Source organism: Pristis pectinata, chromosome 3 (assembly GCF_009764475.1).
Source record: "Pristis pectinata isolate sPriPec2 chromosome 3, sPriPec2.1.pri, whole genome shotgun sequence".
Classification (NCBI taxonomy): Eukaryota; Metazoa; Chordata; class Chondrichthyes; order Rhinopristiformes; family Pristidae; genus Pristis; species Pristis pectinata.
Genome location: NC_067407.1, coordinates 57,668,469 through 57,691,541, shown reverse-complemented (window position 1 = coordinate 57,691,541; position 23,073 = coordinate 57,668,469).

Genomic DNA, 23,073 nt, shown 5'->3' with positions numbered 1-23,073 from the left:
CAGATACTGGAGAAAGATGCAAAATGGAATTGGGACAAAGAACAACAAAGATAAGAAGAGTCTGGATAGCGAGTCTTTTTTGATTCACTTTGATGTAACATATGTTAAATTATGAAGTATGGACTAGTCATGCGATGTACAATGGTCACAAATACAAAGGTTGAGAGAAACAATCCTCAAATTGAAAACAGGGCCATTAGGAACTGATTTTTCCATGGAAAAACTTCATCAATTCCTATTAGACTGATCTTTTAACCTAGACACAGAACAGAAGACTTTGTTGCCAATTCTTGGTCCTGTGTTAGTAATACTGACAATGTATGTTTCTGTTGTCAGAGTACACATGATGACTGTGGGTATTGTGCAAGTGTATGTGTTACCGATTAAATTACTATTGGTGAATGTCCCTTTAAAACATAACACAGTTTTGTGTGTGTGTGTGTGTGTGTGTGTGTGTGTGTGTGTGTGTGTGTGTGTGTGTGTGTGTGTGTGTGGCGTGATGACGACAACAACAGGAGATAAGGACGTGATGACGTTTTGGAGCAGACAGTCGGAGTCAGTTGGAGGAGAGAGAGAGGGAGAGAGACACCTGCCTGCTGGTCTCTGTATTGATGGATAGAAAACAATAACAGTGCCTGTCACTACAATCCACGTATGGATTTTTGGAATAATCCAGTGGAGTCCACTTTGTCGTTAAACTGTAGAAGGAAACAGATATTTGTGTGGACGGCCACGATTCGAATGCCTTTCAGGGTGGCAGATACTTCAGCAGAACAAAGGAATGGAGATCATCAGTGACTGAGGTGTCGTATGGGTTCCATCGTGGAACAATTGGATTTTGTAACTTCTCTCTATTTTCTCTCTACATTTCCTCTTCAGTCAACGGTGGCTTTGCAGAAACCTTTGCTCATGTTTCACCTTAGGGCTTGCTGAACTGAACTTTGAGAACTATTCCTGGACTCGGAGTTTGGGAATTTGCCACACACACACTTCGAGTTTAGTTTTGGGGTTAATGTTTAAGACCTAACATTTTTACTTCTAACATTTTTACTTCTATTTTTCTTATTATCATAAGTAGTTATTAACAAAATAGTTTTTAACACTTATACATGTCTCGGTGTGTTTCTTTTGTTGCTGGTACGTGACATATGGTACTGCAGTCTTTACCTCCCAACCAGCCTATGGTGCAGGGAGAAGACAATGATGAGTACTTAGCACAGTTTCCACTGCACACTCCTCTGGGGACACATTTGTGTGTCCATGTTTGGGACATGCCACTGTACCATTGTTCAATATCAAGCAAATCTAAAGTACAATCCATTTAAGAGCAGTGGGCGAAGCAAAGTTAGTTTTAATCAACAAAAAATAAAAAGACTGTTGACTTCAGTAAGATAAGGTTGTAATTTATTCTCCATTTGGCCAAAGATGAACAGTCTATGGGAAATAGAAGCAACAACAGATATTACTAACAATTCATGGATTATACTTGAGAATCAGGGGTTATAAAATGACAGCACTTTCTGTTTGCATCCTCATGGAAGAGTCATGAGAAACCTCCAGGAGAAATTCATTTTTTTAAAAAGTGTTTTCATTCAATTAGCAGGGGGACGTATTATATTATTTTTCCCTAATACGCTATCCTTTTAGAAAAGTAAACTCCAGGATTACTATCCTTCAGGGAGGAAATGTCAGTGTAGTGTTTCAGAGTACTGTGTATCAAGTACTCTAGATCTTCCACAAGGCTATGTTACCATATTGAGTATTCATGTGTAGGTGTTCCTGAAAACTTTATCAGGTAGTGTCATCACATTAAACCATTGAAGCTTAAAACTTTACATGTTGAAGCAGTCAACTTAGTTTCATTTCCAATAAAAACAGAATACCAGTAAAATTCTGATAATCCAACACCCTTGGGACTTTGGTAGTGCTAGACTGGTAGAATTTCTGGACTATTGGATGTTCCTCTCATTTACAGCCAAACATTTTAGTTTCATTTTCTTTACATGTTACATGACAGTCTAACAAATATTCCAGTGAATCTGGTGTGCTTAAAGGGAGTGAGAAACACAAAAGCACACTGTATTATGGTTCTGCCCACGAACCTATTGTTATGAGAAAGGTTCTTTTGATTCTTAAAGATAGAGGTATCTGGACACACAGTCTTTGTACTTCAAAAGGAGAATTTTATTTACAAAGACAGACGCGGGAACAGAATGAGAAGGACCAAATGCACACTCGCACACTTGCACTCGGGTGATCGCGAAACGTGGGGGGAGTCGCAACAGGGGTGAAGTGCACACACACACTCACACACACACGCAACAAACTAGTACAAATGATCAGGGAACGAACAAATACGTTGTCTGAACCCCTTGAATCTGGACAAACAATGGCTCTAGCTACTAGGAATCTACTTAGGACATTCCTAGACCCCTGTGGAAGTGCACCCTCTCACCTGTGGTCTCAACCCCGGCAGCAATCGGAAAAGAGGGAGAGTTGCCCACGTGTACCATCTTTTATAGGGATGTAGCTGGGTGGAGCCCGCTCAGGTAATTCAAACAAACCAATGATTCAGGGTCAGGAACAAAGATGGGTTACAAGCCAATCCTTAAGTATGCTCTTTAATGGGTGGGGTGGAGCCGGACCCTTGATTGACAGTGGTGTAGCTTCCAACTCAATAGGCAATGCTATCATCCGACCATGGGGGTCAGTAGTGTTGTCACTGTTATCTGATCCCTGGCCTTTCATACTACACCTCTCCATGCTCCTGACCCCTGGTATTATGGATCCCAATCCTAGCTCTGGCTGCACATCTGGCTCACAGTCTGGACCCTGGCCCAGTTTGCACTCTGCATCCCTGGCTCACATGCTGTAATCATAAGTAATCCAGAAACCAGACTACCTAGACGTATGAACAATTGGATACCAGATTATCAGAGTTTTACTTTTTAAAACCACTACTCCTTGACTGGAGTGTACAAGCCAGCATGACCCTCCAGTACTACTGAGGAAATGCTGCACCTTTGAAGTGCTATTGCTGTGTAGAGCTAAATACTTCAAGGAAGTGTTTGAGAGTTATTCGCAAAGTTCCAGTCTTCTCTCTCAGAAATATATTATATGGCTGCTGTATATGAAGCTTTATTGTGCAAAGATTGGCTGCCACTTTCCTAAGTTAAAATACAGATGCACATCATAGAATCATATAGCATAGAAACAGACCTTCTCAGCCCATTCTGTGTATGCCGACCGTGATACCTACCTATGCTAATCCAATTTGCCTGCATTAGGCCCATATCCCTTTATGCCTTTCCTATCCCTGTATGTGTAATCCCTGTGATAAGGCAGTTCAGGTATGGAAATTCACCTTTACAGAATTCACATGTCACTCCCCAAACATTTGAGATACAGATTAAAATTCGCATTCGTGGAATTTATCTGAAGGATAAATAAATAAATCAAACGAATTTTGCTTTTAACCTGTGTTTCTTGACACAGACATAGATGACATGGCTTCATATTATGGGCAATTGCAATATGAGCCATTTTCTAGGAACACTAGTCCCCTGTCTCCCTGTAACACAGGGGTCACCTGTAATTGCCCAAGTACCTTATAAACACTGTAATTGTATATGCCTCCACCACCTCCCCTTGCATCACATTTGATATTCACCACCCTCTGCATGAAAAACTTGACCCTCAGATCTCCTTTAAATTTCTTCCCTCTCACCTTAAACTTGTGCCCTCTAGTTTTAGACTGCCATGCCCTGGGAAAAAGATTCTGACCATCTATTGTATCTGTGAACCTCGTAATTTTATAAACCTCTGCAAGGTCACGACTCAGCCTCCGACATTGCAGTAAGAATAAATCCAGCCTTTCCAATCTTTCCTTATAACTACAGCCTTCCATTCCAGGCAACATCCTGGTGAATCTCCCATGCACTCTCTCTATTGCCACCTGTAGTATGAAAGCACATGGCTGTCCTGTGACAGTGACAACACTGACCCCTCTGATTGGAGGACAGCATTGCTCATTGGATCGGAAGTGACACCACTGTCAATCAAGGTTTGGCTCCACCCCACCCATCAGGTGTAAGCATAGGGATTGGCCTTGAAGAGCACCTTTGTTCCTGGTCCCGCCTGACCATTGGCCTTGGTAAACACCTTTGTCCTTGACCCCTAAGCCATTGGCCTGTCTAAATTACCTGGTCTGGCTCCACCCAGTCTTCCAGCACTATAAAGAGTGCTGCACACTCCTGGCTCGCTCTCTCTCGACTGCCCCAGGAATAGTGAAACAACGCTGCAGAGACCACTGGTAAGAATGTGCACCATCACGAGGTTTGGGAGCATCTTAGTCAAATTCCAGGGAGTGTTAGAGCCAATGCTTGTCTAGGTCAAGGTGCTCAGGCATTGAAGTATTTATCCCTTGATAAGTTGTAACTTGTTTATTGTGTGTGTGTGTGTGTGTGTGTGTGTGTGTGTGTGTGTGTGTGTGCACACGCGTGTGTGTATCTCACCCTTGTTGCGATTTCCCCCCCACGTTCGTGATCTCCTGCTTGTGTGTGTACGAGTGTGCACACGTTCCCATTCATTCTGTCCCCACGTTTGCCTTTGTGATTAAACTATTTTTAAGATCAAAAGACTGTGTCCAGAGTCCTCCATTTTTAAGACCTGAAAGAACCTTTACCCACAACACCACCACGTCCTTCCTGTGGTGTAGTGACCAGAACTGTACACGGTACTCTAAGTCTGGTCAAACAAATGTTTCGTACAACTGTGACATGACATCCTGACTCTTATATTCAATGCCTTGGCCAATGAATGCAAGCATACCAAATGTCTTTTTCACTACCCCATCCACATGTCACCACATTCACCCCAATGTCTCTCAGTATATCAATGCTCCTAAGGTCCCTATCATTTATTGTATACATCCTACCAGAATTTGACCTCCCAAAGTACATAACATCACACTCACCAAGATGAAATTCCATCTGTCATTCGCGCCACCCAACTTTCCAACTGATCGATGCTTGGCATTATCCTTAGGATACCTACACACTCTTGTGCCCAAGGATAATTGGAAAGATCCTGAGATTGTGAATACACTACACAGGTCCTCCCTCAGCTTTGACATGCTTCTATTCCTGTGAACTGTTCATAACCCGAACAGTTTGCAAATCAGATCTGCAGCCACGAAACAAGTTCCCACATGACAGAAGATGCCTGAAGCCCTGTGGCAGTCAGAAAATCCATCCTGCCAGTCTCCTAAATGCTCATTCATATTCATGAGCTGTACCTAAATCAGGTGTTTGTAACCTGGGGAGAACCTGTATATTGGTAAAACTCTGATAATCTGACATCCGATGGTTCAAAAATCTTGATGATCCAGCATCCGGCTCACTCATTAGTCTGGGATGTGAGCTGGGGTTCTAGAGTGCAAACAGAGTGTGCGGCCAGAGACAGGGGTCTGAAGCGCAGCTGGAGCCAGCGTTGGGGTCCAGAACACCCAAGGCTCAGGAATGTGAGTAGGTTTGTGGCTGATGCTGGGATCTGGAGTGATTATATATTTCCTGCTCCCCTTTAAGATCACCAGATTCATTGGAAAATGTATTATACAACTGTGTAATGTGAAGGAAAGTGAAAAAAAATGTGTATGTTTGTATATTAATAGGAGTAACATCTAACAGTCCAGAAAAGGTGCTAGTCAGGCACTACAAAAGTCTTAAGGGTGTTAGATTATTGGAGTTTTACTCTAAATCCAAGTCCTTGAGGATGCAGTCACCTAGCATTCAACACAGCATAAAACCATCTTTCATCAGGTATTGGTTAAATATCAATGTACATTTACATGTATATCCACTCATTATATTTCCACTTGAACCAAGGTATTCATCTTAAGCAGAAGCTCCATCTCCTTTAGATTTTCATCTCACCTTCTCTTCCTTGTAAGACAATGGAAAGATGTTGGAAACCACTGTGAACTATTCCTAGCAGCTGATGCTGTTGGCTCTTGCTGCTGACTCCGGTTCAAACTCCCACTTCTAAGTTAAAAGCAGACGGAGAAGATACAGGGAGACAAGAATTAAAGTCATAAGTGGGAGCCAGACAGAAGTTGTGGAGGCAGAGATGACATTTAAAATTCATGGCAAAGGATCGTACTGGATAGGGTTTTGTTTATTGAAACAAGAGGAAGTTCTGCAATTTATACAGCATCTTTCACAATCACAATCACAGCCACGTCACAAAGGTGTTAAAGAATATCTGAAGTAGAATCACTCTGGTAATGGAGGAAGCATGGTTGCCAAATTATGCACAGCAAGATCCCAATGATATCACCGAGGTAAAGATCAGATATCTGTTTCAGTGGTTTCTCTTCAGGGAAAAATATTGGCCAGGGTTAGAGACAAATGAAGAGAAAGTATTTGTAGACATCAGTTGATACGGAAGTGAGAATTAAGGAGTACAGATTTCCAAGTGAAAGTCAAAAAGACTGCAGATGCCAGAAATCTGAAACAAAAACAGAAAATGCTGGAAATACTCAGCAGGTACTTATGTACTTATGTATGGAATGATGGATGGGATGCAAACATAAATTTTTCACTGTATCTCGGTACATGTGACAAAAATACTAACCCAATAAACCAGATTAGGCTGAATTGGTGGAAAGAGAAACAGGGTCAACATTTCAGGTCAGGAGCCCTTCTTCAAATGGTCTAACATCTCTCATGGCACTGTTCTCTCTGCATCCTCAGATCCACACTCAGTGCATGTGTTGGCACACATGCTCTTGATCTCTCTCTGCAATAGCACTGACTCGCTCTATGTCAAAGCTGTCATGGCCCACAGTTCCACTTCATTTTTTGCTGCACTTGTCGCTGCAGTAGACAACTTCTCTCCTTCCTTTCAGAGGTTAAAAATCATAAACTCCAACAGCTCGTGTACCTCAGGATCTCTCTCCCCCTTCACTTTCCTCAGACCACATCCCCCCCCACCCCAGTCCCACCCCCGCTGTGTTTTCAGCATCCCTTCTGATTTTCCCCTCTCTGTTCCTGAACAATTATCCTCAGCAGAGGTCTCAGCTTAGTCCCTGTATGTCCACATCTCAATAAATTCCCAGCTTGACATAATGTTGAACTCCCCTTCTGCCGCCCCCACTTCTGTGCCCATTTCATTGGCCAGATGCCTTCACTCCAAACCGTGGACTCTTTCACCTGCTTTCTTGCAGAGGCCAGATGTCAACTCTCAGACACATCCTCATACCTCCCTTTGGATCCCACCATCAAACATCAGACCATGATCTCCCAGACAGTCATGGACCACATTTCCTCAGGAGATCTTCCCCCCACAACTTCCAGCCTCATGGTGTCCAAGCCCCACACAACCCACTTCTATCTTCTGCCAGAAGGAGTGTCCTGGCAGACCCATTGTTTCAGACTGCTCTTGTCCCACCAAACTTATTTCTTCCTACTTTGACTATATCCTTTCTCCTTTGGTTGGGTCTCTTCCCACTTAAATCCATGACACCTCCGATGCCCGATGCCATTTTGCCTGGTCCCAACAGGATAATCTTTACCATGGATGTACAATGCCTCTCCACCTCCATCCCACATCTGTATGGTCTGAGAGCCCTCCACTTGTCCTTTGAGCAGGGGCCCAACCAGTTCCCCTCCACTACTCATTTGCCTGGCCAAACTTGTACTCACATTGTAAGACTTCTCCTTCAACTCCACTCACTTCCTCCAGAGCAAAGGTGTAGCTATGGGCACTGACATGGCCCAAGCTATGCTTGTCTTTTTGTGGGATATGGAGAACAGTCTTTGTTCCAGTCCTAGCCAGGTCCACTCCCTCAACACTTTCTCTAACACATTAATGTTGCATTGGTGCTGTTTCCTGGACTCATACAGAACTCAACAGAGTGTGTTACCAAAATGCTACCAGCACGTCTCCTGTCCCACCAGGGGCCCAAGCACCATTGACTATTGCTATACAACCATCAAAGATGCCTTCTGAGCCATCCCCCGCCCTCACTTTGGTAAGTCAGATCACAAGGCAATGCTCTTTCTCCCTGCATGCAAACACAAGATCACAAGATCACAAGACAAAGGAGCAGAAGTAGGCCATTCGGCCCATCGAGTCTGCTCCATGAGCTAAACTAATACTATTCCTATCTAGCCCCAATTTCCGGCCTTATCCCCATATCCCTTGATATCTTGACTAATTAGATACCTATCAATCTCCTCCTTAAACGCCCCCAATGATTGGGAATCCACAGCTGTACGTGGCAAAGAATTCCATAATTTCACCACCCTCTGGCTAAAGAAATTTCTCCTCATTTCTGTTTTAAACCGGTACCCTCCAATTCTAAGATTGTGCCCTCTAGTCCTGGACTCACCCACCAGGGGAAACAGATAAACCACATCTACTCTGTCCAGTCCTTTCAACATTCTAAATGTTTCTATGAGGTCCCCTCTCATTCTTCTGTACTCCAATGAATACAGTCCAAGATCCGACAAACGCTCATCATAAGTAAGCCCTTTCATTTCGGGAATCATCCTTGTAAATTTTTTCTGAACCCTCTCCAACATCAGCACATCCTTCCTAAGATATGGGGTCCAAAACTGCACACAGTATTCCAAGTGAGGCCTCACCAGTGCCCCATAGAGCCTCGTCAACACTTCCTTACTTATATACTTTATACCTCTCGAAATGAATGCTAACATAGCATTCACTTTCTTTACCGCCAATCCGACCTGGTAGTTAACCTTCAGGGTATCCTGCTCAAGTACCCCCAAGTCCCTTTGTACTTCTGTACTTTGAATTTTCTCCCCATCTAGACAATAATCTGCCTGTTTATTTCTTTTTCCAAAGTATACAACTGCACATTTCTCAACATTGAATCTCATCTGCCATTTCTTTGCCCATTCTCCTAAACTATCTAGGTCTCTCTGCAACCTTCCTGTCTCCTCAATACTCCCTACTCCTCCACCTATCTTGGTGTCGTCTGCAAACTTAGCCACAAAACCATTTACTCCATCATCCAAATCATTAATGTACAAAGTAAAAAGAAGTGGCCCCAACACCGACCCCTGCAGAACACCACTAGTAACCGGTAGCCAACCAGAACAGGATCCTTTTATTCCCACCCTTTGCTTTCTGCCAACAAGCCAATGCTCCACCCATTCCAATATCCTACCTGTAATTCTATGAGCTCTCATCTTATTAATCAGCCTCTTGTGCGGCACCTTGTCGAAGGCCTTTTGAAAGTCTAAATACACAACATCCACAGCCTATCCCTTATCCACCCTACCTGAGATTTCCTCAAAAAACTCCAATAGGTTGGTCAGGCAGGATCTTCCTTTCACTAAACCATGCTGGCTTGGGCCTATCTTTCCTTGCACCTCTAGGTATTCGATAACATCATCCTTGAGGATCAATTCTAATAACTTTCCCACCATCGATGTCGGACTAATAGGTCTGTAATTTCCTTTATGCTGTCTCCCTCCCTTCTTATACAATGGAGCTACCTTTGCAACCTTCCAGTCCTCCGGAACCATGCCAGAGTCTATTGATTCCTGGAAAATTATCACCAGTGCCTCCGCAAACTCTGAAGCCACTTCCTTCAGAACCCAGGGTGCACCTCATCCAGTCCGGAAGACTTATCTGTCTTTAGTCCATTTAGCTTCCCCAGCACCATCTCTCTAGTAATCTTAACTGAATTCAGTTCTATCCCCTGAGACCCCTGACTATCCAGTATATTGCAGATGTCCTCCATAGTGAAGACCGATGCAAAATACTCAGTTAGTTCCTCTGCCATCTCTTTGTTATCCATTATAATCTCTCCCGCGCCGTTTTCAATTGATCCTATATCAACCCGTGTCTCTCTTTCACTCTTCATATATTTAAAAAAACTCTTGGTATCTTTTTGTATGTTATCTGCCAACTTCCTTTCATAATTCATCTTTTCTTTCCTAATTACCTTCTTAGTTCCTTTCTGCAGGTTTTTAAAAGTTTCCCAGTCTTCTGTTTTCCCACTAATTTTTGTTTCCTTGTATGCCCTCCCTTTTGCTTTTATTTTAGCCTTCACCTCTCTCGTTATCCACATTTGTGCCATTTTTCCATTCATAACCTTTTTTCTTGGAATTTATCTATCCTGCATTTTCCTTATTTCTTGTAGAAATTCAATCCATTTCTGCTCTGCCGTCCCTCCAGCTAGCTTACTTTTCCAATCAATTTGGGCCAGTTCCTCTCTCATGCCACTGTAATTTTCTTCGTCCACTGAAATATTGACACATCTGATATCAGCTTCTCCTTTCCAAATTTGAAACTGAACTCAATCATATTGTGATTGCTAGTTCCTAATGGTTCCTTTACCTTTAGTTCCCTAATCACTTCCGGTTTATTACACAGCACCCAATCCAAAACAGCTGATCCCCTGGTGGGCTCATCAACAAGTTGCTCCAAAAAGCCATCCCGTAGTCCTTCCACAAACTCGATCTCCTGAGATCCACTGCCTTCCTGGCTTTCCCAATCCACCTTCATGTTAAAATCCCCCATAATTATCTTGATGTTGTCTCTGTGACACGCTTTTTCTATTTCTAGCTGTAACTTATAGTCCACATCCCGGCTGCTGTTAGGGGGCCTATATAAAACTGCTATTATTGTCCTCTTACCCTTGCCATTTCTTAGCTCCACCCATAAGGATTCCACCTCTTCTGACCCTATGTCTCTTCTCTAAGCTTCTCGAAAATCGGTATCTCATTTTTGATTCCGTTGGAGAGGATGACCCAACAGTGGAAGACCACGGCAACCGGGACCTTGGCACCATGCCTGGTACTGTGGTCCAGCGGGGAAAGAGTAATGCAGTGGTTATTGGGGATTCTATAGTGAGGGAAACGGATAACAGATTCTGTGAAACCGACAATGAATCCTGGATGGTGTGTTGCCTCCCTGGTGCCAAGGTACGGGATGTCACGGACCGGGTCCAGAATATTCTGAGGGGAGAGGGTGATCAGCTAGAAGTCTTGGTACATGTAGGTACCAATGACATAGGTAGAAAAAGAGAAGAGGTCCTGAAGGAGGAATACAAGGAGTTAGGAAGAAAGTTGAGAAGGAGGACCTCTAAGGTGGTAATTTCAGGATTACTACCTGTGCCACGTGCTAACGGAAGTAAGAATAGAAAGATCTGGCAGATGAATGCGTGGCTGAGTGACTAGTGCAGGAGGCAGGGCTTCAGATTTCTGGATCATTGGGACCTTTTTTGGGGGAGGCATGACCTATTCACTAAGGATGGGTTACACCTAAACTCCAAAGGGTCCAATATCCTGGCGGGAATGTTTAATTTAGCTGTTGGGGAGGGTTTAAACTAATCTGGCAGGGGGAAGGAAACCAGGACGTTAGGATACAAGATGTTTGGGTAAGGGAGGAGGTTTATAGAAACAAGTCCAAGACAGTGTGCAGTGAGGATGGCAAGAAGGACAGGCAGGTGAAAAGTCAAGATAATTTGCTGAACAATAGAAGTACAACAAATCAGGATGTTAGGATAGAGGATGAGGTATATAGAAACAAGTCCATGATAGTGTGCAGTGAGGATGGTAAGAAGGACAGGCAGGTGAAAAATCAGAATAATTTGCTGAATAATAGAAGTAAAACAAAATCAGTAGCAGATACTGGACTAAATGTACTATATTTAAATGCACGTAGCATTAGGTATAAAGTAGATGACTTCGTGGCACAACTACAGATTAATAAATATGACATTGTGGCAATCACTGAGTCATGGCTTTATGACGGACGTGATTGGGAACTAAATGTCCAGGGGTACACAGTGTATAGGAAGGATAGGTGGGTAGGCAGAGGGGGTGGTGTGGCCATGATGGTTAGTAATGATATAAAATCAATAGAAAGGAAGGACATTGGGTCAGAAGAGGTGGAATCCTTATGGGTGGAGCTAAGAAATAGCAAGGGTAAAAGGACAATAGTAGCAGCTATATATAGGCCCCCTAATAGCAGTCAGGATGTGGACTATAAGTTGCAGTTAGAAATAGAAAAAGCATGTCAGAGTGACAACATTAAGATAATTATGGGGGATTTTAACATGAAGGTGGACTGGGAAATCCAGCAAAGCAGTAGATCTCAGGTGAGTGAGTTTGTGGAATGTCTACAGGACGGCTTTTTGGAGCAACTTGTTGATGAGCCCACCAGGGGATTGGCTGTTTTGGATTATGAATTAAAGGAATACCTAGAGGTGCAAGGCAAGATAGGTCCAAGACAACATGGTTTCGTGAAGGGAAGATCCTGCCTGACCAACCTATTGGAGTTTTTTGAGGAAATCTCAGGCAGGGTGGATAAGGGAGAGGCAGTAGATGTTGTGCATTTAGACTTTCGAAAGGCCTTCGACAAGGTGCCGCACAAGAGACTGATTAATAAGATGAGAGCTCATGGAATTACAGGTAGGATAACAGAATGGGTGGAGCATTGGCTGGTTGGCAGAAAGCAAAGGGTGGGAATAAAAGGATCCTGTTCTGGTTGGCTACCGGTTACTAGTGGAGTTCCGCAGGGGTCGGTGTTGGGGCCACTTCTTTTTACTTTGTACATTAACGATTTGGATGATGGAGTAAATGGTTTTGTGGCTAAGTTTGCAGATGACACCAAGATAGGTGGAGGAGTAGAGAGTATTGAGGAGACAGGGAGGTTGCAAGGAGACCTAGATAGTTTAGGAGAATGGGCAAAGAAATGGCAGATGAGATTCAATGTTGAGAAATGTGCAGTTGTACACTTTGGAAACAGAAATAAACAGGCAGATTATTAGCTAGATGGGGAGAAAATTCAAAGTACAGAAGTACAAAGGGACTTGGGGGTACTCGTGCAGGATACCCTGAAGGTTAACCACCAGGTCAGATCAGCAGTAAGGAAAGCGAATGCTATGTTAGCATTCATTTCGAGAGGTATAGTGTATAAAAGTAAGGAAGTGTTGACGAGGCTCTATGGGGCACTAGTGAGGCCTCATTTGGAATACTGTGTACAGTTTTGGGCCCCATATCTTAGGAAGGATGTGCTGCTGTTGGAGAGGGTCCAGAAAAAATTTACGAGGATGATTCCTGAAATGAAAGGGCTTACTTATGATGAGCGTTTGTCGGCTCTTGGACTGTACTCACTGGAGTACAGATGAATGAAAGGGGACCTCATAGAAACATTTAAAATGTTGAAAGGACTAGACAGAGTAGGTGTGGCCAAGCTGTTTCCCTTGGTGGGTGAGTCCAGGACCAGAGGGCACAATCTTAGAATTAGAAGGTACAGGTTTAAAACAGAGATGAGGAGAAATTTCTTTAGCCAGAGGGTAATGAATTTATGGAATTCCTTGCCACGTACAGCAGTGGAGGCTAGATCATTGGAGGTGTTTAAGGAGGAGATAGATAGATATCTAATTAGTCAAGGTATCTAGCGATATGGGGATAAGGCCAGAAAATGGGGTTAGAATAGTTTTTTTTCTGCTCATGGAGCAGACTTCACCCCCCCCCCCCCATTTCTCATTTCTTTTTTCTTTCTCCCCTTTTCTCTGGAGCAGGCTTGATGGGCCGAATGGCCTACTTCTGCTCCCTTGTCTTGTGATCTTGTGATCTCTCTATTGATTTTATATCATTATACCATTTCTAACCATCAGGGCCACACCACCCCCTCTGCCTACCTGCCTATCTTTCCTATACACTGTGTACCCCTGGACATTTAGTCCCCACTCACAGCTTTCCTTAAGCCATGACTTGGTGATTGCCACAATGTCATATTTTTTAATCTGTAGGTGTGCCACTAGGTCATCCACCTTATTTCTAATGCTACGTGTGTTTAAATATAGTATATTTAGACCAGTATCTCCTGTCGATTTTGCTGTATTTCTATTGTTCAGCAAATTATCCAGTCTTTTCACCTGCCTGTCCTTCTTTCCATCTTCACTGCACGCTGTCTTGGACTTGCTCCTATATATTTCCTCCTCTAACCTAACATCCTGGTTTCCTTCCCCCTGCCAAATTAGTTTAAACCCTCCCCAACAGCTATATTAAACATTCCCGCCTTGATATTGGACCCCTTGGAGTTCAGGTGTAACCCATCCTTTGTGAATAGGTCATACCTCCCCCAAAAAAGGTCCCAATGATCCAAGAATGAGGGGGGACCTGATAGAGGTATATAAGATGATGAGAGGTATTGATCGGGTAGATAGTCAGAGGCTTTTTCCCAGGGCTGAAATGGTGGCCATAAGAGGACATAGGTATAAAGTGCTGGGGAGTAGGTATAGAGGAGATGTCAAGGGTAAGTTTTTTACTCAGAGAGTGGTGAGTGCGTGGAATGGGCTGCCGGCAACGGTGGTGGAGGGTCTTTAAAGAGACTGTTGGATAGGTATATGGAGTTGAGAAAAATAGAGGGCTATGGGTAAGCCTAGTAATTTCTAGGGTAGGGACATGTTCAGCACAGCTTTGTGGGCTGAAGGGCCTGAATTGTGCTGTAGTTTTTCTATGTTTCTATGTTTCTAATTTGAAGCCCTGCCCCCGCACCAGTCACTCAGCCACACATTCATCTGCCAGATCTTTCTATTCTTACTTCCATTAGCACGTGGCACAGGTAGTAATCCTGAGATTACTACCCTGGAGGTCCTTCTTCTCAACCTTCTTCCTAGCTCCTTGTAATCTTCCTTCAGGACCTCCTCTCTTTTTCTACCTATGTCATTGGTACCTACATGTCCTAAGACATCTGGCTGATCACCCTCTCCCCTCAGAATATTCTGGACCTGGTCCGAGACATCCTGTACCCTGGCACCAGGGAGGCATCACACCATCCAGGTACTGTTGTCAGGTTCACAGAATCTTTTATCTGTTCCCCTCACTATAGAATCCCCAATGACCACTGCATTTCTCCTTGCCCGCTGGACCACGGCACTCGCCTCTTACCCATTCTCGCCTAAGTCTGTTGAGCCAAAGCCCAACCACTCTGCTCCCTCTCACTCTGCTGCCTGCTCCGATAACTGCCCACTGAATGTGGCAGTCTTTTTAAACTGTTTGCGTGCTACCAAATGACGTCACACGCCTGTGCAGTCACCCCCCACTATCCTCGAACACTAAGGAAAAAAAAACAATTATCACTTCGTTAGTCTTCGGCTCTCTCCATTCCCTCGCCTCTCATTGCCGATCAGAAACTCCGAAGATACTCCTGCAACTTCTAAACTGTTTGCGCGCTGAAACGGGAGGATCCAGTACAGAAAGTGGTACAGTGCTGGTCTGAGGAAATAATTGAGCTTCTACACGACTTGCTTTGAGTCGGTAGACTGGTCCATTTCAAAGACTCAGCAGCCAGCCTAGATGAGTATGTCACCATCACAGACTTTATCAGCAAGTGTGTTGAGGACTGTGTACCAAAGAGGACTATCCGGATGTTCCCAAACTGGAAATCATGGATGAACTGGGAGATCTGCTCCCTACTGAAGTCTAGGACTGTGGTGTTCAAATCAGGTGACCCTGATCTATACGAAAAATCGAGATATGACCTCCGTAAAGCTATCAGCGATGCCAAGAGGCAATACCAGTCCAAAATCGAGTCGCAGACCAGCTGTCAGTTGTGGCAGGGCCTACATGCTATAAAACGAAATCGGACAGCGTTGCCGACAACAGTGCCTTCCTTCCCGATGAGCTTAACACATTCTATGCACATTTGGAACAGAAAGAGATTGGAATGTCACCACCTGCCCTGACAGCCTCCAATGCACCTGAACCCGTAGTCAGGGAACGTAAGATCAGTCTTCCAGAGAGTGAACCCGCGGAAAGCATCTGGCACAGATGGTGTCCCCAGCCATATCCTTAGATCCTGCGCAGATCAGCTGGCGGGGGTATTTGCAGACATTTTTAACCTCTCCCTGCTTCAGTCTGAGGTTCCCACCTGCTTTAAGAAGACCACTCTCATTCCAGTACCTTAGAAAAACAAGGTAATGTGCCTTAATGACTACTGCTCAGTGGCTCTGACATCCACCAACATGAAGTGCTTTGAGAGGCTGGTCATGGACCACTTCATGATGGTGGATGTCATAACTCCAGCTTCCCAGACAACCTCAACCTACTGCAATTCAAAATCAGGTATACAGCGGACACCATCTCCCAGGCCCCATGCTCATCTCCGGAGAACCTGGGCAGCAAAGACACCTACGTTAGGCTATTGTTTATTAACTACAGCTCCTCCTTCAATACTATAACTCCAAGCAAAATCATCACCAACCTCCGAGACCTGGGATTTGTCACCTCCCTTTGCAACTGGATCCTTGACTTGCTGACCAACAGACCACAATCAGAGGATAGGCAGCAACACCTCCAGCACGATTATTCTCAACATTGGTGCCCCACAAGGCTGCGTCCTCAGCCCCCTACTCTACTCCCTATACACTCACGACTGCGTGGCCAGATTCTGCTCTAACTCCAGCTACAAGTTTACAGATGATAGCACTGTAGTGGGTCGTATCTCAAATAACGATGAGTTGGAGTACAGGAAGGAGATAAAGAGCTTAGTAACATGGTATCATAACAAAAATCTTTCCTTCAATGTCAGCAAAACAAAAGAGCTGGTCATTGATTTCAGGAAGGGGGCAGTGCACGTGCTCCTGTCTATATCAATGGTGCTGAGGTCAAGAGGGCTGAGAGTTTCAAGCTCCTAGGAGCAAACATCACCAATAGCCTGCTTTGATCCAACCACATGGATGCCACGGCCAAGAAAGCTCACCAGAGGCCTCTACTTCCTCAGGAGGCTAAAGAAATTTGGTGTGTCCCCTTTGACGCTCACCAGCTTTTAGCAATGCAGAAAGCATCCTATCTGGATTCATCACAGCTTGGTACGGCAACTGCTCTGCCCATGACAGCAAGAAACTGCAGAGAGTTGTAGACACAGCTCAGCACATCACAGAAATAAGCCTCCCCTCCATGGACTCTGTCTATACTTCTCACTGCCTCGGTAAAGCAGCCAGCATAATCAAAGACCCCACCCACCTGGAACATCATCTCTCCTCCCCTCTCTATCGGGCAGAAGACACAAAAGCCTGAAAGCACATACCACCAGGCTCAAGGACAGCTTCCATCCCACTGTTATAAGACTATTGAATGGTTCCCTAGTACGATAAGACAGACTCTTGACCCTGCAATCTATCTCGTTATGACCTTGCACCTTATTGTCTACCTGCACTGCACTTTCTCTGTAACTGTTACATTTTATTCTGCATTCAGTTATTGCTTTACCTTGTGCTACCTCAATGCACTGTGTAATGAATTGATCTGTATGAACGATACACAAGACAAGTTTTTCACTGTACTTCGGTACAAGTCACAATAATAATCCAATTCCAATTCCAAGTTCCACCTTGCCCTCACCTTCACATGGTCAGTCTCTGACTCTTCCCTTGCTTTGCTGGAACTCTTTGCCTCCATCTTAGGAGATAGGCAAGCTGCCATCATTCATTACAAGCCCCCCAACACCTGACAGCTACCTCAACTTCTTTTTGTCCCACCCTGTCTACTGTAAAGATTCTATTCCATTCTCCCAGTCCCTCTGTGCTTCAATAATGAGACTTTCTGTACAGGTTCTTCTAAAATGTCTTCTTTCTTTCCGAACTGCAGCCTCCCCTTTCTAATTGTTGACAAGGCTCCTGACTGCTTGTCACCCATTTCCCACACCTCTACTCTCACCCCCTCTCCTCGGGGAGAGAACAAGGGTAGAGTTTACAGTCCTGATGAAAGGTCTCAACCCGAAACGTCAACTGTTTATTTCCCTTCATAGATGTTGCCTGACCTGTTGAGTTCCTCCAACATTTGTGTATGTTGGTCCTCAAATTCCGCTCCACCAGCCTCCACATTCATAGAACATAGAACAGTACAGCACAGAACAGGCCCTTCAGCCCACCATGTTATGCCGATATAGCTAATCTCTCCAAACATTAACAACACCCCGTTACACAAACAACAGCTCATGGCGAGGAAGGGATAATTCACCACAACTTCTACCAACTTCAAAGAAATTCCACCACCACTTTATCCCCCTCTCCTCTCTTTCAGTATTTCACAAGGACCATTACCTCCGCTACTCTCTGGTCCACTCTCCTGTTTCCACCAACCACCCTACTTCTTATGGTACTTTCCCTTGTAACCACAGGCAATGCAACACTTGTCCTTTCACATCTTCCCTTCCCACCATCCAGGAACCCAAGCAATCTTTCCAGGTGAAGCTGCGATTCACTTGCACTTCTTCCAATCTAGTGAACTGCATTTGGTGTTCACAATCTGGGCTCCTCCACTTTGGAGAAACCAAACAGGGACTGGGTGATCACTTTGCAGAGCACCTGCATTCAGTCCGCAGAGATGACCGTACACTTCCTGTTACCTGCCACTTTAATTCTTCATTCCATTCCCACTCCAACCTATCACTCTGTGACCTCCTGTACTGTTACTGTCAGGCCCAGTGGAAGCTTGAGGAACACCTACCTCATCTTTCGTCTGGGCATGTTGCAACCTGCTGGACTCAGTATTGAATTCTACAACTTCAGGTAACTTGATCTCTCGGTCTGTATCAGTTGTCTGCCTGTAATATTAGCTCAGCTTGTTTTGTTTTTCCTTCCTTTTTTCTCTCTGGGGAGTGGAGGACATGCCCAGCCTGACTTGCTGGGCTTGTCCTCCTGCTCTGCATTTTGCAACTCCAACATCCTTTTGTCTAGGTCACTCTGTCTATGTTCTCACCCTCTAACTGCTCCCATTGACCAGATAACCTTGTTAACAGCTTATGGTCACCCTGGTTTTACCCTACATCTCCCCTCCCCAACCCTTCCTGTAGTTTTACCAGCTTCTTTTGTCTCATTTTTCAGTTCTGACAAAGGATTTCTGAATGCAACTTTGACTCTGTTTCTCTTCCCACTGAGACAGCCTGACCTGGTGAGAATTTCCAGCATTTTCTGCTTTTGTACAGATTTCCAATACCTGCATTTGGGAAAAATGAGAATGATCGATTTCTAGGGATTTCTTTCAGGTCTTTTTATTTGTTGGTCTGCTTATTCTTTGTATATTTAAATCCCTATTTGGGATTGGGCATCTTACATTGGATGGAACACTGTAGGCATTTCTCTGACCAAGGAATGCTGGGTTCCTATTTATATCCCGCAGGCACACTTTGAGCCTCTTTAGAATTTGATTTATGTGCCAGCTTCCTGTTTCCCAATTTGATATCACAGAACGTGGCATTTGTCTACAGTGCAAAACACTTAACACTCCTCGATTTTGCAATTTGGCTGCAATTCATCTTGACTTCGGGATAAGGTAGGTCATGCACTCTTGTTCTTTCTGTAGTTGCTATTATTAAATTCTGTTTTTTAAACCTTGGTGTCCACACGGATAAGAGCCCCTCAACTTCCTTCTGTCCCTTTAGAGAACTGTCGGAGTTCAAACATCCAATGGTTTTACAATGAAATTTACTCTCATCAGAGTCAAAGCTGAAAACTTGAGCACAATCTGCATCACATAAATCCTTGAGGATAGTTTTAACCTAATGCCAGTGGCTGGAAACTGGTAGTATTGTTTTGATCACTCATTTGTCACACCAGTGAATTCACCTTTCCTCTGCCATTAGGTACTCAAACTCCCAGTTGTATGGAGTTGACCATCCATTCAACACCAAACACCATAGCTACTAATCATCTCAACCATTGACATACTTGTACAGATGTTGGTCACGAGTAATTTGCCAACTGTCCTCAGATCAAACTCAATGCCACATGCCATCAAGCCTCATTCTCCTCTGCTGAGTCTGTCCATTGCTGAAAACAATGGAAATCTCTCTAACCTGCTCCATCCACCCTCATTTCCAACAAGAAGCAGAAGGAGCTCACAGACCACCTCTACACTCTGCTTCTTCTCCTTCCCTTTCCACAATGCCATTCCCCACCCTGAACCACGCTTACCTCTAGTCTCTTTTCCTACATGACCTCATTCACCTCAGCACATCCATCTCCTTTTGTCTTAACTATGTTCCTAGAGAATGGTCACCACACCACCGCCCTTGTTAGCTGAAGTTGTGAGTGGTTTCACCTCTCCAGATATTCTCACCCCTCTCTGTCAAAACTCCTCTTTTCCTCTTACACCCACGCAAACTGCTGTCCCATTTGTAATCTTGTTTTCTGCTGCAGGTCCTCCTCAGGTTATGAACGCCTGACTTATGGACATCCCATACATAGAAACAAGTGTTTGGGAGACTGGCGGGATGGATTTATCGGCTGCTGCGGGGTTACAGGCATTTTCCACTGGTTGGGAACTGGGCATTTCTCGTGCCTTCTCTCCCCACCACCCCCCCTCCCCCCAAGCTACAATAATTGGGGGCTGGGTCAAGCCAAGCAGAGCTGGGAGCACTGAGCAGACTCACTCGCTCACTGAGTCAGTGAGGCCAACTGGCGGCCGCTCTTCCCACGCCTGATCGTAGAGGTTAGCGTAACGCTATTACAGTGCCAGTGAACCGGGTTCAATTCCAGCCGCTGTGTGTAAGGAGTTTGTACATTCTCCCCGTGCCTGCATGGTTTTCCTCCGGGTGCTCAGGTTTCCTCCCACATTCCAAAGATGTACAGGATGTGGGCATGCTTTGTTGGCGCTGGAAGCGTGGCAACACTTGGGGGCTGCCCCCAGAACAGTCTATGCAAAAGATGCATCTCACTGTGTGTTTCGATGTACATGTGACTAATAAAGAAATCTTATCTCCTGTCACAGCCGTTTCAGTGATCCTCTCCCGCACACTGTTATGTCCATTTCTGACATACGAATAGTTCGGGTTACGAACAGTTCTCAGGGACTGAACCCTGTCATGACCTGAAGGCTACCTGTATTATTGACACCAAGTCCCAACCTTCCTGCAACGAGCTGCTCCATAGTTCTCTTGCCACATTTCTGTCCTCCCCATCCTCCCACACATTTAATGGGACCAATAAAGCAAACACCCATTTTCCCTTCCAAGAGGAGCTAGTGGCAGCAGGTGAGAACACGGACTATTTGTTTCTTTCTTTTCCACTTCCTAAGACATATTATACGATGATGCTGGAGGAACTCTGCAGGCCAGGCAGCATCCATGGAGAAAAGTAGGCGGTCAACGTTTCGGGTCAGGACTGTTCTTCAGACTGAAGATAGGAAAAGGGGAAGCCCAATATACAGGAGGGAAGAGCAGAGCAGTGATAGGTGGACAAAAGAGGGGAGGTGGGGTGGGCATAGGGTGGAGATAGGTAGATGCAGGTAAGAGATAGTGATAGGCAGGTACATGGAAGGAGGGGAGAGCATTTTCACTGGGGGATGGATCAAAGGTTAAGGAGAGAAAGGAAAAAAAGGTAGGAAAGAGGGATAGACTAGGAAAGGGAAGAAGAGAAGAAGCATGGTTGGGGGGGGGGATGTGGGGAAGGGGTGTGGGGATTACTTAAAGTGGGAGAATTCAAAGTTCATGTCATTAGGCCACAGGGTTCCAAGACGGAAAATGAGCTGCTGTTCCTCCAGTTTGCACTTGGAATTAAACTGGCAGTGGAGGAGGCCGAGGACTGACATATCAAGTATGATTGATGATATATCGGTCCTGACCCAAAACGTTGACCACCTGCTTTTCTCCATAGATGCTGCCTGGCCTGCTGAGCTCCTTCAGCATCATGGTGTTTTTCATCTAGAGTCCAGCATCTGCAGTCCTTTGTTTCTCCTGAGACATACTAATTTTGCTGGTCATTAAGCCAGAACAGAGTAAAAACTGGCATATGGTAAAACTCAAGATGTACTCCTCCACAGAGAGATAATAAAAATAAATAGGTCTTATTGTATCAAGTTGCTAGTAAGCCAGAATTCCCTTTGAGATAAGTGCAAAAAATCAATTCTCATGAAAGGTAATTGATTTAAAACTTAGTTTTAGATTTTGCAGGGATTTTCAGGAACGTTCATAGTTTTTAATGGGTTTGACAGCCAGCTAAATAAGGGGACATGATTTAATTGAATGTCAATGTTTTCTCGGAGGTTCAGTGTGCAGGGCTTGTTGAGTCTTCTCCCTGTGTGGTGGCATTAATGTGCACAATTCCCTGCCACTGTGCAGGGCCTTACCTCTGAGGAGCTGACTGGCACCCAACAACATGTTGACACTCGGGATCTACAATAGGCAAGCTCAGACATTCCTATAGGTTAGTGGTAAGTGCAGGCAGCTTGAGTTTGGCTGACTTGCTGAGCATTTCCAGCATTTTATGGTTTTATCGCAGAATACCAATTGATGGTATGGAGTGGAGAACTGTTCTGCTGAGTGACAGCAACCTTATTGACCATGATTGTAATCTTTCAATTTTATGCAGAATTATTTCACTTGGCTCCTCAGTACTAATAAAAGATTAATGCAGTGAAGGGAGTGGACAGATGGAACAGATGTCTGAAAATCTGAGGGAGATGCTTAGGGTTCAACATGGCTCATTTGGGACTTCAAAGCAGGCGTAGAAAAGGAATAAATTAAACAGAAATTCTCAACAAAGGGATGAAAGTAACAGTTGGTTCTTGTGATACATTTGTTAGTCTTTCACTGTGAATGCAACTCTGAATAAAGTGGCACAAATAAAGGACAGGGATCCCATTAAATGAGAATAATCTTTTGCAGAAGAAAAATCTGAATCAACTTAGTATTTTATTTATTCAGGTTCAAAAGATATGGCATATGCAACTCATTTAAAATGTGTTCATCTGAACAGACCCCACCTACATTGCTGGTTACTTGCCTGGTACAGAGGGCTGGTGGCACTTCTGGCATGTCTTTAGGCTGGTCAGCTGCCAGCCAAGCCTTAATAGCATGCCAGCCAATGTAAGAGAAGTCAGTATTATGAGTGGTACTTCCTATTATAACAAGGGTGTAAAAATGACAGCATGTTATGCACCTGCCTAATTTTAATTTCAAATATCAAAAATAAAACTGTAGATGCTGGAAATCTAAAGTAAAACCAGAAAACGCTGGAAATACTCAGTAGGTCAGGCTGCATTTGTGGGAAGAAAAGCAGTTAACATTATAAGTCAAAGACCCTTC